Source organism: Ictalurus furcatus, chromosome 11, assembly GCF_023375685.1.
Source record: "Ictalurus furcatus strain D&B chromosome 11, Billie_1.0, whole genome shotgun sequence".
Taxonomy (NCBI): Eukaryota; Metazoa; Chordata; class Actinopteri; order Siluriformes; family Ictaluridae; genus Ictalurus; species Ictalurus furcatus.
In genome coordinates, this window is record NC_071265.1 from 16,190,854 (window position 1) to 16,207,615 (window position 16,762).

The window sequence follows — 16,762 nt, forward strand, 5'->3', positions numbered from 1 at the left end:
GATCCACCTACTAGCATGTTTTTTTTGGAGGTGGAAGGAAGCCAGGGAACCTAGAGGAAAAATTTGAAGTGGAAGAAAATGATATTGAATTGAGACCAGGTATATCTCATTTTAAGTTTCTTCAGGTTCTCTCATCTCAATGTGTGCGACTACCACATGTCTCCTTCACACAGTACACACACACATTGAGCATGCGACACAGCGAGTTGGTTTTAATAACAGCAAATGCCCAAACACGTCCCATTACTTAAACCTTTTAGTGAAAATACAAACAAATTTTGAATGCAGTTTTATCAGATGATGTTAATATACAAATATAGCACCAAGACTTGAGCATTTCTGTGACTGAATCGCAAATATCGTTCCACTATGCCTGTTAGGTACTAGGTGAGAAATACATCACCATTATTTTATACCTATGCTATACTCTATGGAGGCAAACAAAGTGAATAGGAAGCTATTTGGCCTAAGTTCAAATTGGCAGATTTTACCTGGCGATATGGAAGCATTACTATGGGTTAATAAATGAAAATAAATCTGAAACATTAAATTGTATAACGCAGCCAGAAAAAGAGAAGAAGAAAAAAAAGCAAGCAAGCAACACTATCAGCATTATCCAGGATGATCTCGCATGTAGTTATTGGGCATCTTGTTGTAAATTTCTGCAAACAAAGGCAAAGTGTGAATTTGTGTGGCAAAGTGTGGCAGACAATGTGTCTGTGATGTACAGAGCCTTTTCTATTGTAAGATATATCACAAAGATTAGGTGAGGGAAAATTATCAAGTGGATAATATCCGTACATCAGAAATACATGTGCATCATGGTCACCTTGCTTCCCACGCAAAGGCTTAGAAAAATGTGTTTTCCTTTCCCTATGGCTGAATTTTTTTTTAGATAGTTTCAGGTCTTTCGTGTTCTTTTGGAGATGTAGTTAGGGTGGAAATTTTGCTGAAAACCAGGCAGCCTGTTGGGTCTTCTCTCTCTCGCACACTGGGAAAATGATACCGAACACAGCTGAACAACGGTAGAGCTGCTGGACTGTATGCTGGATGACTTATGTTGTCGACGCTCAACTATCTATTATAGGGTTATTGTAAAAGTTCACTAGATAGTAACCTATAGCATAAATCAAGTGTGATAGCCTCTTGACTTAATTTTGTTTGAGGCTGTGTCGTTATTACTGTCATCCTGCCCCACCAAAATCTATGGTCACGACTCGTTGCTAGGGAGGAAATAATATTTTAATAAGGGTTTTGTATGGACTGCTTGCTCTTAATATTCACGCTGAATTCAGAACTTAAAACAAACAAGGTGAAAATTTTTTTTTAAACAGGACAGTATTATTAGCATATAATTATATATATAGGGCGCACGGTGGTTTAGTGGTTATCACGTTCGCCTCACACCTCCAGGGTCGGGGGTTTGATTCCCACCGTGGCCCTGTGTGTGCGGAGTTTGCATGTTCTCCCCGTGCTGCGGGGGTTTCCTCCGGGTACTCCGGTTTCCTCCCCCAGTCCAAAGACATGCATGGTAGGCTGATTAGCATGTTCAAAGTGTCCGTAGTGTATGAATGGGTGTGTGAGTGTGTATGTGTTTGTGTGCCCTGCGATGGACTGGCACCCTGTCCAGGGTGTACCCCGCCTTGTGCCCAATGCTCCCTGGGATAGACTCCAGGTTCCCCCGTGACCATGAAAAGGATAAGCGGTATAGAAGATGGATGGATGGATTATATATATTCTTATATATCATCGTTTTAAGCATTTATAAAATGTTTGTACAATTAAAAAATTCAGTTCACTTTATAAGGTGCTTGAAGGAAAGATTTCAGGAAATGTTCTCAAAATTTGTATTAATGCCATAATTTTGTCTCAATAACATTGAATATGATGATCAAAAATCTGTCTAAAATACAAATATACACATAAGATTATTCGAATACATAGACATGAGTATGCACTACGGTCATAAAGTATGTGTGAGTGGAAACCTTTTCATAGACTCTCAACAATTCTATAAACAGGAAATTCATATAGAGTACATGACATTTCAGACACAATATGGCCAAATGTTCTGTTTATTTTTGCTCTGCTAGTGGAAACAGATCCTGAAGAAGCCTCACTCACTTTATAGCATGTCGGCTAGCCGGCTAGCTAGCTCACAATGATTTGTACACTCCTGTTAAAGGTGCTTCTGGAGAAATTGGCGTCCCTTCTTCCTTTTCATCTGTATCTGACGAGCTTTCTTATTTTAAGCCAAAAATGATATTCTTAAGTATTTTTTTGCCCTGTCCACTGATGATGTCACGAACACTACTGTAGTAACAGTTTCAAAGTAGGAAGTGGAATTTTTATGTGGCAAACACAGATGAGTCGATACTAACAGTGAAACATCCCTATATGGTTTTTCTAAATATAAGCACTCTTAGAACACCGCTCAACCAGTCGAACTAGTGGACTGGAACTAACGGATAATCGTTTTTATTTCTCACTTGTACAAATAACCTGGAAAGTATACTGAGCATAATTTGAAGAATAGTTTAAGCCATGATCGCAGCATCAGTGCATTTGGTGGCTGAGCAAAAAAGCAAGCATGCTACTGTATGCTTCGCAAGAACTTTACAGGATGAAACACAGTAAAACTAGAATAAATATAAAACTGGAATTGGACAGGTCTGTAAACACAATCTGTATAAAGCTTTGAATTGTTTGAACGGAAAATAGAAACGCAAAGGCACTTGGCCGTTCTCAGAAATCAATGAGACAAATTTCATGTGTTTTTAGTGTTACTGTATAACTTGTCTTTCAAGCAGCTGAATGGCACATTTTGTGACATAAAATTTGAACCGAAGCTTAAAAGCTCAAAATCTCAATTCCAAAGAAAAAAGGACAGCGACCGCACTCGTAACCCTTCTCTAGGGCTATAACTTTCAAGCAGTTAAATGGCCACGTGCGCTTGAATGTGATTTCATGACATTACTTCTTAACGTTAACTTAGCATGCTAACTCTAGTTGAATCACCATAGGATCTGGGGGCAGAGCTTTGGATACATGGGTGAGAATGGGAGCTCAAGAAGTGAAAAAAAAAAAAAAAAAAACAGTAACTAAGTGTACGAAGAGTCACTCAGTCATGCAGAGTTCAATCCTGGGTGGTATAGACGTTTAAACTTAAAATGATAATTTTGTCTATTATACTGTCAGATTATGTATGAAAATTTCTGCTCACATGGGATTTTTTTTTATATTTGAAAACTATAAATACTATTAAATAAATAATATTTATTTCAAATAAAACCTCCAATGTACAGAGTTTTGCATGTTCTCCTCATGACCTTCTGGTTCCCTTCACTTCCCAGAAACATGTTTGTAGATGGATTGGGTACTTACTGGATTGTGTGTGTGTGTGTGTGCATGTGTGTGTGTGCGTGTGTGTGCGTGTGTGTGCGTGTGTGTGTGTGTGCGTGTGTGTGTTTGGTAACCTGTGATAGGTTGGTGTTATGTCCAGGGTGTAATCCAGCTTTCCTCCTAGTGTTTCTGTAACAGGCTTCTCATCTGTTAGAATCCTGATGAAATAGAGGCGGTGAAATAGAAGCGGTGAAATGTTGGACTTTTCCATAAATGAAATGGACAGCCCCTTGAATGCTGCAGGATTATGTACTACCTGTTGTGTGGCGTCAGCTCGTAAAACTATAGCATTTGCTGCTTCTTCCTTAAGCACAGTTGGCTATGTTCAAAATATGAGGAAATTATGTAATTCTCTTCTTTACTATTCGGATCTGACATGTTGTAGATTGAAGTCCTGGAAAAGTCTTATCAAGGCCATTCTGGTGGTCTGCAGACATAATACTAATACTACTAATACTACTACTAATAATAATAATAATATCTGTTTGTTTCTGATGGTCAGAACAGTGTGATTTTGTTTGTTGACTTTAATCCTCCCATCTCAAACACACATATTAATAGGATTTGTTTGTGCTTTATGCTCGTTTCTAGTGACATCATGTCCCTTACAGAACAGTTTGTTTGTAGCAGAGGTAGTGCCATTTACTTAATTCCAGTCATTAACAGGATGATGATTCACCATTTTGCTAAATTGCCAAGAAGTGCCTACTGTTGAATAGAGCAGCTGATAAAGAGCCATTTGCTTCTTATTAATCATTGTCCTGTCAGCAAGAAATGCTCTTTCAAATGGTGGCTTCTCTTCTGCTTCTCCATTATACGTTTATATGTATTTCCATTGAAAATACTTTTGCTATAGGATCGTATGTAAATGTATCTCTGTCAGCCCTTCGAAGCTTATTATATGTTATATTAGCCGTACATTTCTTGCAAAATCTGGTTTGCTTTGAGAGTATTCTCAGAGACCTCTGAGAAGGTCTCTGGTGGTGTTTTGTACACTGAAAACAAGAAACGTAGTAAAACTAGTAGACTAAAGGGTCTGCACTAATATAGCGCCTTTTAACCTTAGCAGTTCTACAAAACACACACACACACACGCACACACACGCCAGGCACTAGCCTGCCATCAGGAGCAACTTGGGGTTCAGTGTCTTGCCCAAAGACACTTCAGCATGTGGAGGGGCCAGGGATCAACTTGCCAACCCTGTGATTAGCGGACAACCCGCCCTACCATCTGAGCCACAGCCAACCGCAGCTGAGCCAACTAACAAACAGAGCTTTTCCATGTAATTGGAATTAGTGATGTTGCTCCTGGACAGGTCTGTAAACACAATCTGTATAAAGCTATGAATTGTTTAAATGGTCTCTTTTGCATAGCAAATCAAGTAGATGATATTCTTATTTACTTGCAAAGGAAAACAGGAAAGCAAAGGCACTTGACCAGATAGTTGTTTATGCTTGCGTCTATCATCCGCTATTCATAAATACTGTCTATACGTGTGTGTTTTTGCTGTTTTATCTCTGATTCATATGTTAAATTGACCTCTGGACTGTGAATTGATCGTTCGACTTTAATCCTGACTCGAGCTGAGCGGAGCCAACAAACAACTACTTACAACTTGTTTGTTAAATCTCTGATAACAAAGGCTTTCGGGAAACACTTGCAAAACTGGCTTGTACATAATGTACTGTACATTGCTGTGAAAAAGTATTTAGTGATTTCTTTTGTTGTTGTCATACTAAATTGTTTCAGAAATTATGCCAAAATCTGAAAGATAAAACAAAGGCAACCTGAGTAAACACAAAATACAGTTTTTAAATGATAGTTATTTATTAAAGCAAAAAAGATGTCTAATAACAACTGGGCCTGTGTGAAAATGTATTTGCCCCCATAGTTATTAATTCCCCAAGTCTATGAAACTGCATTCATAATGGGGTTCAGCTGAACTAGTAATCAGGCCTGATTACTGCAAACCCTGTTCAATCAGATCAACACTTAAATAGAACTTTTTCAGCAGCATGAAGTTGGTTAAAAGGTCTTACCCAATAACACACAGTGCCAAAATTAAAAAAAAAAATCCAGAAATGATGAGGAAGAAGGTGATTGAAATACATCAGTCTGGGAAGGGTTACAAAGCTATTTCAAAGGCTCTGGGACTCCAAAGAACCACAGTGAGAGCCGTTATCTCCAAATGGAAAAAACTCAGCACAGTAGTGAACCTTCCCAGAGGTGGCCGACCTTCCAAAATTCCTCCAAGAGCACAGCGACGACTCATCCAGCAAGTCACAAAAGAGCCAAGGACAACATCAAAGGACCTACAGGCCTCTCTATCAATAAAGGTCACTGTTCATGACTCCACTATCAGAAAGACACTGGGCAAAAATGGCATCCATGGAAGAGTGGCGAGGTGAAAGCCACTGCTAATCCAGAAGAACGTTAAGGCTCATCTGAATTTCGCCAAACACACCTTGATGATCCTTTTGGTAGAATGTTCTGTGGATTGATGAGTCGAAAGTGGAACTGTTTGGAAGACAGGGGTCCGTTACATCTGACGTAAACCAAACACAGAACTTCACAAAAAGAACGTCATAGCTACGGTCAAGCATGGTGGTGTGATGGTCTGGGGATGCTTTGCTGCTTCAGGGCCTGGGCAACTTGCAGTAATTGAGGGAAACATGAATTCTGCTCTCTACCAGAAAATCCTAAATGTGTGGTCTTCAGTCCGTAAATTGAAATTCAAGTGCAACTGGATTATGCAGCAAGTCAATGATTCAAAGCATAGGAGTAAATCCTAGTCCTAGAAGTTATTGCTGCTAAAGGTGACACAACCACAACCAGATTTTAAGTTTAAGGGGGCAATTAGATTTTCACATTGGTGATAGATGTTGGATAACTTTTCTGTTTTTGTTTTATGTTGTATTTCATTTGAAGATCTAAAACTATTTCATATGAGATATACACAAACACAGAAGAAATCAGAAAAAGATACGTTTTCACGTATGTATGTCATTCTGGGAAACCCATAACAGATCTTCTTATCCTGAGTTCTTTTTGAGTGGTTTTCTTTGTCTGGTCACACATTTGAAAATAACAACTTATTCTATATGTTTAAGAATTCAGACACTTCAGTATCTTTTGGGACAAAGCCATGTTTCCTTATCTTTGTTTCTAGAGTTTCATCTTCTCCTAGGTTTACTTCTTCTGACAGGTTGAATCAGGATTTTGACTGTATTTGTTTCTAATTCTGCCTGTATCTTTCACTTTCATGCCTCTCCTTATGATGTCTACTGAAAAAGCCCTGATAAAGTTCCTCTGCATGCAAATCCTCTGACTCTCTGACACTGCACAGATTATCCTGTCCCCAATTTAAATGGTTTCTCATATAAATATTGCAAAAATAAATTGAGAACCAGACAATATAATGGAGTTTTCAAGAGGCTCATAGACTACCTGCTATTACTCTATCAAACTCCATGAGCATTCAAAGTTTTGCGGAAGTATTCCTGCCACTTCGGGCAATGCACTGACCATGCTCATTAGTCTGGCTTCAGTAGAGTTGCATGACATGACGCATTACCAGATGGAGTTGGAAATGTTGACTTTGTAGCAGCATGAACAGAGAAGGCGGGTGAAATACTCATTAACATATCCATTTCATATTCCCCTCTATATCAACCAATTGGCCATTCACTCGGGCTGCAGCTACACATTCTTAATGGCTGTCTTGCCATTAAGCAATGGTTAGATATTAACTATTAATTTTTATATTCAGTATCCACTGAATCCAGAAATGTCTTTATTAGCAGTGAGCGATTATATAAACAGTTATATAAAACGCCATAAACTGTTATATACAATGCATTACACATTAGTTTGGCATTTAATTTGACATAATTTACAACTATGTACTGGAGTAATAATATGTAAAGATTCTAAGTAAATAATATGTAAATATTAGAAAGATTATTTGCAAATCAGAGCATGAGGTCATATTTGTTTAGTAGAGTCAATCAGGAGTGGAGAACACTAGGGGCAGTATAAGACGTCCTCACGGATTAAGGGTATTTACATTCGCTTATGAGTTACGATGTGTAAAACATATGCAGGGAGGAAATTTAGGGGGGATAAATGACATGTTTGGATGTCGGCAACTTGGGTTACTTGCCTGCACAAATCACCACATACTGTACACGCCTCCGAAGACACTGAATGAAGTAATTCACATAAAATTCAATAAAATAGCAGCATGAATCTATAATAAAAATAAATAAATACACACATCAAATATCCTACACAGGTTCGCGGGGAGTCGGAACAGATCCCATGGGACTCTGGGCACAATGCAGGGGACCCCCTGGACAGGGTGCAAACCCATCACAGGGCATAATATCAAACACACTCGCACACTACGGACAATTTAGATATGCCAAACGCATGTGTTTAGACTGAGCGAGAAAACCGGAGCGTTTGGGAGAGGTGGGATTCGAACCCCAAACCCTGTAAGTGCAAGGCACTGTGCCCCGTATCACAACATATAGGGATCTTATTTCCCTGGGTATAAAACAGTTTGCTGCACAGTGTCAGATGTTGTATATTGAATAGACTCTGTCTATGATTAGTAATTGTTGCATATATACAAGGGAACATTTCTAAACCTTTGGGTTAAAGAGAAAATGTGGAGGTTTTTTTTGGTCAGTTATACCCAGTGGAAGATAAATCTTTGATAATTTGTAAGAGCTCCTGGGAATAATAAAGCAGCCTTTAGTCTGTTGGAATCCAGACATACTCTTGCTTTCCCACCCCTTTTGTTGCCTGGGAAACGTGTTATTATGAGGCGGGTGCTTGTCTTTAAGCAATCCTCCCTGTCTTTTTCTCATTTTTTCCCCCTTGTTTTTCCCTCTTGTTTTTTTTTTTTTTTTTTAGAGGGAAGCATGCCCACCAAGAAACTGATCAAGTTCAACGAGCAGCACTCCCCCTCGTCTCTCATTTAAAGCGTACACCATCTCCAGTGTAGTCGCTGCTTTTCGTTAGTCTCCTTATTGTGAAATAATTTGAAATGGAGCGATGATATTCTGTTTCTTTTGTGTACACTGATTAGAAGTATGAGAATGGAAAAGTTCTATGAATTGGCTGAGAGTTAGATGAGGAATTATTCATAATGGCATGGACAGAGAGGCAAGCAAAAAAACAAATAACAGATGGATGGAAGTGGAAGTGACTTCACTTCTGCAGTTTTTTATCTGTATCTATGAAGGCATCTCATTTGCCGCAGCTATTAATAGTGCAATTCCTGGTTCATTCATTGATGCGTCAGATTCCCAGGAGACATGGAAAATGAGATGAGAACCCAAAATTTGGTTGTGCATAAGGCGGGATGAGTTGTATAATTTGACGTGTGTCTGCTTGCTTGGGCTCTGTTCATGCACAACAAACACACACATGCACATGTGTAATTCTGTATTTGTGGGATATTAAAAAAAATTTTTTCGCAGGGTTTCTACTTTGTACCAGCCATAGGTTTATAGGGACATATTTTTATGGGGTTGTTTGTTCTCCATAATGAGTTAAAAAAAAAAAAAAAAAAAAAAAAAAACATTCCCACACATACAAGCACACTGGTGGCTGATGGCTTTAAGGGAAAACACTGTAGTGTATGGCTATGCTTATGTAGGGCTTGGTAACCAAGGCAACAAACAACATCAGAAACAGAATGATCAAGCTAGTCGGCTGGGCGTGAAGAGAAGTAAAGAGCATTAATACACTAAAGTGGGCACACACACACACACACACAACACCCATTAAGACGTTTTGTGCAGAAGGCTTGTAAGCCATTTTGGACATCTTGGGATCTCACAAATTTGCACGGAGTTAACCGGAAGGTAGGATATGTACCTGAGGGCTAACCTGTGTTACGTTCCTTATTGTAGTATGTAGAGTTGAAGAAGTGTATCTGCAGTGTGCACTTCGTTCATAAAAAACACATTTACTCCACCGAAAACATAACTTATTAATAGTTTAGAAATCAACTATTTGTATACTCTCCATAGCTGAGCATTAAGTGCCTGTACTGCTATGTGTGTACATACTGGTGTGTGTGTGTGTGTGCGCGTGTGCGTGTGCACGCCACATAGATGGAGGGCATTTTTAATCTTGGTAGAAAACTGAAAGACTGAAACAATCTAGTTATTATTGTTTCATGGGTCTTTTCTGGTACTTCACCAAGTCTGTGTTAGGACTTTCTTGTTTTGATGCAGACTAGAAATCAAGAGCTCACTTGTTCATATTGTGGGTGGAATCATATGACAAGCGTATAGTATTACAATCATATAACCCGAAAATATGACATGGGGTGTCATATTTTTGTTGTGACTTTCTGTTTGCAGTTTCATATATTGAATGAAGATGGAGGATAACACTTCAGCGGCAGTGCAAGTTAATTTGTCTAGGGAAGCTGCTAGAATATTATGTTCGACTCTGTAGAAATACCATGTTTAGAAAGGCAACTCTGTCTTCATTTAGTAGCTTTAGTGGTTTAGTGATTTATTGTAGTCTATATTGGTAGAGAATACCATATTATAACGTGTACCTGTGATGTAAAAAAATACCCTTACATAGTCCTAGTCATATTCCTAGTAACCATTGAGCTAGAGTATATCGAGGTGAGCTGCATCTGATGCAGAAGTGATGTTTACATTTTAAATCCTTACCATCTACGGTGACCTGTCCTGAAAATAGAAAGCAACAATCAAAGGGCATCAAGTTTTTGATCGAGAAGCACAAGGTTTCTGAGTTTTGGCTCTGTCTTGAACCATCTGCACTGTCTCACCACAGCTTGAGTGTGTTCGCCCTTTGAAGCTATCCAAGGACCCTGCTGTCTGCCAGGCCTACTGTGGGCATTGAAAAATGCTTGACAGAGATCTTCTGTGAATATGTTGGGCTCTGTATTGCAGACATAGGGCTTAGATAAAAATCATTCAGTCTTCAATAGCACCCACCTCTTGTCTTTTGTCAGTGTTTTTCACCACAACCAGATCAACCAATTAGTGAACAGTGTTCTTTTATATCATACCATTATTGAATATATATATATATATATATATATATATATATATATATATATATATATATATATATATATATATATATAATCTGTTGTAGCGTGCAAGCTTGAATTGTGGGATTTGTTTCATTACTAGGGAACTCTTTTCTGAGTCCTCTATAAGACTGAGCACCGTTATACACGCAAGCAGTGAATGTGTCCCAGATGGCATACTCTCTGGTGAGGGCGCATAGGAGACAGTCATCCAAATACAGCAGTATCCTTATACCTCTGGCCATGAGAGGCAACTGGGCTGCCTGCAAGCATCTTGAGAATAGAGGTCGACCGATAGTGGATTTTACCGATCCCGATAACTAAGTTGAGTAACTAAGATTAATATCAAGCGATAGTTTTTAAAATTGATTCTGAATGAAAACATAACAGTCAAAGTAAAATATTGCTGAACTTTCTTACAAAAATAAACAGTACTGCCTGTACCATAAAAATGGACTCTGCTGTTTTAAGTGAAATAAATATATAAGTATTAATATATATTAAATATTAAAGTAAAAAAAAAATATATGCATCCAAACTGAACCAAACAGTAACACTCCAAATAACAAATAAAAATTAGCGATCCAAAATGATTATTGAAAAAAAAACAAGAAAAAAAAAAAACACTTCCAATAACACAAAATCTGCTTTAAAGGACGCTCTCGTACTGTGTAATGACAGCGGATCCTTCTCAGCCGCTCCCACAACAGCCGGGAAAACTGTGTCGATTTTTGCCAATAACTTGACTTGAGAACACCCATATGGGTAGAGAGAGGCCAAAGTGTAGGACTGTGTATTGAAATGAATGTCCTTGGAAGGGAAATTTCAAAAAGCATCTGTGTTTCGGAGCAATGGAAACGTGAAAATATGCATTACTAGATCTTCTGACGTTAACCACAATCGTGGCTGCACAGCATGAATAACACCCGATAGCCTTAACATATGGAATGGGAAGGCTTTTGGGAATCATTTCAGCTCTCTCAAATCTAGAATCAGACTGTTTAGAGCCCAACCCATGGGGTAAAAGAGGGGAGGCTAGTCCAATCCAGTCCATTTGCAGTTTTTAGAGGGGCTGCCATGGCCTGTTTGGAGTGCAAGCAATCTGGTAGTGGATAATTCAGATTCATTTCTGGACAATGCTGAAGCCAAAATTGGACAAAGTAGTTCCAGTTCCAAACGAACTGTCTCTCCATTGTTAGACTGGAAATGTGTGAAATGTCTGAGAAGTGGCTGTTTGCTTATAAGGAGGACTTGTATAGGGTTCAAACTTCAACTGCATGTGGCTTCATTTTCAGGATAAAAGATTGCTTTGCTAAGATGGTCAGTGTAGAGGTTGCGAACACATAACTTGTGTTCTTCGTCTGCTTCCAGAGAGTGTAGTCTTGGGTTTCCACCAAACATAGTGCTTGGTGGAAGGCCAAAATATTCAATGTTGGTCTCATCAGACCTGAGAAACATTTTCCACATATTCGCTGAATCTTCAACATGTCTTTTGGCAAACTTGTATGGCTTTTTCCCCCTCCTTCTGGCCATTCTTCCAAAAGTCCAGCTTTGTGGATTGTCCTCTCTAAGGTTGCCCTGTGAATAGCTCTTCTAGTCTGAGCTGTGGATCTCTCCGGTTTCTTCAGAGTTTCCTCCTGGCCTCTTGGTTGTTAATGTTGCTCTGCCGGATGTTCAGATTTTGGGATGGATTTTTTTTATAGCCAAACCCTGATTTCAGAACTTTGTCCTGGACTTGTTTTAATAACTCCTTGGTCTTCATAATGCTAATGCTATTTGTTTAGGTATATTCTCTAACAAACTCTGGGGCCTTATGAACAATGGTATGTGTGTATACATACATACATACATACATACATACATACACTATATATATATATATATAGAGAGAGAGAGAGAGAGAGAGAGAGAGAGAGACTTTAATTTAGTAGTTTACATGATAATTACACTAATTAAGTGACTTTTTCTTAACTAAGTTTGGGTTTTCATAGTGCTGAGGTGAATATTTACGCAAGCACATATTTTACCAATTTTATTTGTATATAATTTTTCAAACTATATTGATTTTCCCCCGCCTCAGTAATTTATGTAGATTCACGACATTCAGCTCCAGGTTGTAACACTACAAAAAGTGGAAAAGTGTATGAGAAGGTTAGTCCAGAGGCAGCTTTTTTGTTGTAGTTGTTGTTGTTGTTGTTGTTTAGCTGTAATAAAACACAGTTAATGGCATTTGGACTGTTAATTTTAAATGAAACCATGCAGATATTCATCACATTGTTTAGGCTACATGCCATGTGGCCTGTTCTTCTCTTCTTCCAGTTTGATCTTAAGTTCTGTTCGAAGTTAAGCAATCTTGAATGACACTATACAGATAAAATGTGCTATACATTTAGAAAGACTGTTATCATTCAGATGCAGAGCAAGTATTTGGAGTCATTCTTAACTTAGGGATCTGACTCTGAGGATGAGAAGATATTTTAGAATTTAAATGCTAAAATAAAATATGCTTTAGGTTGGACGAAGTTGTGGCATATGTAACAGTAAAATAACACATTACGATGTGAAAAAAATATTTGTTGTATGTAGGTATGCTATATTTATGGGTGTAACATCCTGGAGGTCTGATCAGTGAGTTCAGCTGTTTTTTCAGTAGTGTTTTATGATATTTCTGTCTTTTTCCCCATTCCAGCTATTTATTATCCTTTTTAATATAATATTCAATTTGGGGATCATACAAACATTTTTAATATTCTATACTGTGTTCCCTGGGACTGTCAGAAGATATCTGTGTAGATATGACAAAACGGGACAGGATTCTTACCATACAGTGCCTTATTTGAACAGTGTTAGACAAGCTGGACAAAGTTGTGGTATATGTAATTAACAGTAAAATAACATTAGAATGCTTAGAATATTTGTAACCTGTTGTGTTTGTTTAATAGGCATTATTGAGAGCAGGCAGAAATACTGATCAAGGTGATGAGAAAAACAAAACTCTAATAAGATGTAAACACGGTTTTTAATTGTACCACTATTTGTGCCTTTTTGTGTAATGCATCTGTGGGTCTAGCAGGGTTGTGGGTGGTCAGAAGGGTGATTAATTAAAGACCCTGGAACTCTGCTGATGAGCAGTGATACGCCCCTGCCTTTGAGCTAACTATTTATGTAATGACTCACCTCCTTTTCAGGAGATATCAGCATTGGTGATTTTTATGCATATAGCACTAAGTTATGGGGTTATAACGATAGCTAATTCTCCATTCCTGCATTCCTGGTGCTGTTCTGGAATGGCTTGAGCCAGAGCGTAGACAAGATTGAGAGAGTGCGTAAACATATTTGCAAAAAGTCTTGTTTGCAGCAACCTGTCTCGAGATTATTTTTAAGTAAGCCGAGTACACAATACATTTATATTTATCATTTGGCGTAAATGTTAATTCAAAAATCCTTATAATTGCACAGAATACATTCCAAGCATCCAAATCATTGTGTCCCTGACTGCAAACAGCCTTGCTAAGGGCTTTTCATTGCTTTACCTCAGCTGTGCAAGGTTTCCTGCTGTGTATGTACCACACCAGTTATTAAGCGTTTCTAACAGTTCTTTTGGCTCTTCCTCCTGTCCTCCTCGTCATCTGGGGGGGGGGTTGGGGGGGTGGGGGGGGGATGGTTGGGTCAGGGGTTTCCACAGTTTGACTCTTTTCTAAAACACCTATTAAATGGTAGTGAGCCCAACTGTAAGCCATAACCTGAAACGTCTTTTCCACTCAAGATCTAGTCTGTAGTTTCTACTCTTTTCCTCAACACTGACACGTCTGAGATCATTTATATGTAGCCCACATTTGCATCATCTGTGATATGAAGTCATTTATGACATCTGTAACAAAGCAAATTTGGTGAAGAAACATGTACATAACACAAGAAGCATACAGTTTTATCAGATTGGACCTGCACCTCTGTGGTGGGACTTTTAACGTCATAGTAGCTAGCCATGCAAGATTTCACAACGCGCTCTCAGACTAATGATAAGGAAGGTAAGAGAAAAGCCAGCAGTCACTTGAATATAGTTGCAGGACAACCTGAGAGCAGCAGGAACAACAGCTACTGTATATAATAAGCACTGAACCCAATCCCTACATCCTAGAGTTGGGCTGCCCGATCCTGGACTCGTCCAATTATGAATGAACTCAGACTTGTCACGCGCTCGGTTAAATTTGTACTCGAACTCGACACGGACTCGGAAAATTTTCTGAGTACAGTCGAGTCACATGAAAAGAAAGACAAAAATAAATAACAACATAAAATTAAGATAACAAGAAAAGAATGAATGTCTCCCTACCTGACCAGGGAGCTTTCTGTGCGCACATACCTTAAGCACGTGCACAAAAAGCCTCCTCATCGTGTGAGTACCGATTTGAGTTCTCTTTAGCGGCTTATTACACTTGGATGGTGAAATAAATACACACACATCATGTCACAATGCAGGTCTGGCTGAGTATTCATGCAAACACAGTCGCTTATGTCTTAAGTGAATGTAAGCAGTTGGGGAAAAAATTGGAGGTGTGTCAATACAGTATACTGGATCTATGCATTAGATCTTAAAGTGACAGCAGTCTAATAAACCTGCTGCTGTCTCTGTCATTAATGTTCATCAAACAACAAAACACACAAAGAGAAAATCACTCACTCACTCATTTGACTGAATAATTTCAGTAAATTTAATAAGAATCACTGTATATGTCATACAGTGAAGTCTATTTTAATTTATATTTAATTGCTTTAGTCAATTTCTGTTGTATTTCTTACTTGAATAGTACTGATAGACCTACCTGCGAAAACGTATCATTATCGTGAAATCAGATCGTAGTCATATAACCCACCCCTAAACATTAGCGTTTGGTGATTCCAGTCTTGAATTTCATGTAAATGTGAAATGTACTTCTTAATGTAGTAAATCTCATAAACCCTGCTGATAGGGGTTAAAGTGAAAAAAGGTTACAAGAACAGAGCTGTGTTCAGAAATGAGTTTGTTGTGATTCATAGACAGATTAAAAGCAGTATTAAAGTATGAAGCTTGTTGTTATGACATGCTGCTAAATGTAACTCTACTCTGTACTCTCTCTCTCTCTCTCTCTCTCTCTCTCTCTCAGCCTATATAACTGTGGGTGTGGGTGAGATACACAAAATAATTGAAATGTCAGCTTTAACTGGAGGACACAATATATTGTGATACAATAACAAAACAGGTTCATTTGTCTTTTCATACACTTGTAATATAATAAAAGTTCTACATATACCTCTATAGCCCTTTATTCCCTTTGAAACCATATTTGATAGGAAACTAGTTGAGGTGCTGATGACATGAAATAAAAATATTAATTGGCACGGTGTAATAGTGGTAATTTTTTTGTTACATTGATGTTGCCATTGGTTTCTGAAGGTTAAAATATTAATTTAACAGCTCAGTGTTGAGATTTGCAATTTTAAATCATTTTTTTCCAATTTAATTACTTTGTGGACTCGGCCGTACTCAACTTGGACTCGGCCGTTAAGGACTTGGATGTAAGTCCTACTCAGTCCATTTTGGACTCGGACTCGATTGGTTAAGGACTTGATCTCGACTCGAACTTGACAAAGGTGGAGTCAAATCCAACACTACTACATCCCACGCAAACCTCCTCTGCTAAAAAAAGAAGCACAGAGATACTGGTCTAAAAGCATTTAGACAAATCAGAACTCTTTTTGAACAATATACTGGGCAGACAACACAAATGTGTAACTCTTTGGCAATAATTCAACCCCTCAGGTTTGGAGAAAGAAGGGTAGCGTGCATGATCCCAATAACACCATACCTATAGTGAAGCATCTTGACATGGGGCTACTTCTGTGTAAACAGTACTGTGGCATTACATATCATCGAAGGAACCAAACTGGAGCAATGTACCAGGACATATTAGAGGAGAATTTAATCTCATCATCCAAGAAACTGAATCAATGGAGGAGATGTAATGTCCCCAAACATACAGCCAAAATAACTCAACAAGGTGTAACAGTCATGCCTGTCACAGGGTATGTTTATGTATTTTCTTTTCACGTTATGCTCATCCCTGCCACCAGGAGTCACTAATGGGACTCTAGGTGTTATGAGTATAAAAATAGGGAGTAGAAGAGGCAGAACAGCTCAGTTTGTAAACCTCATGGTGTGTAATGGTGCTACAGGTAAATCCTGGTTTGAGAAGCTCTTTGTGGTTTACTGATCAAATAAAGGATTTATT

At 38.4% G+C, this 16,762-nt stretch overlaps 1 protein-coding gene across 2 annotated transcripts in view; it reads left to right on the forward strand.

The window, feature by feature from the left end:
* Nucleotides 1-16,762, forward strand: part of camkva (CaM kinase-like vesicle-associated a) — a 39,811-nt gene that overhangs the window by 2,438 nt on the left and 20,611 nt on the right. Inside the window, exon 1 of one of the 2 annotated variants that reach the window (XM_053636227.1) lies at nucleotides 7,304-9,279. The exons of the other annotated variant lie outside the window; for it this stretch is intronic. The gene's annotated coding sequence lies outside the window, so the exon portion shown is untranslated. Of the gene's footprint in view, nucleotides 1-7,303; nucleotides 9,280-16,762 lie in introns of those variants that run through there. 2 annotated transcript variants of the gene reach the window in all.